Source organism: Trichechus manatus, unplaced genomic scaffold (assembly GCF_000243295.1).
Source record: "Trichechus manatus latirostris isolate Lorelei unplaced genomic scaffold, TriManLat1.0 scaffold00121, whole genome shotgun sequence".
In the NCBI taxonomy this organism is placed as follows: Eukaryota; Metazoa; Chordata; class Mammalia; order Sirenia; family Trichechidae; genus Trichechus; species Trichechus manatus.
In genome coordinates, this window is record NW_004444057.1 from 3506909 (window position 1) to 3507132 (window position 224).

Here is a 224-nt window from a genome sequence, read left to right on the forward strand (position 1 = left end):
TTTTTGTACTTTAGATGAAGGTTTACAGAATAAACTAGCTTTTCATTAAACTGTTAGTACACATATTGTTTTGGGACATTGGTTAACAACTCCACCACAAGTCAACACCCACCCTTCTCGACCTTGGGTCCCTACTACCAGCTCTCCTGTCTCCTCCTGCCTTCTCATCCTTGCCCCTGGACTGGTGTGCCCCTTTAGTCTCATTTTGTTTTATGGGCCTGTCT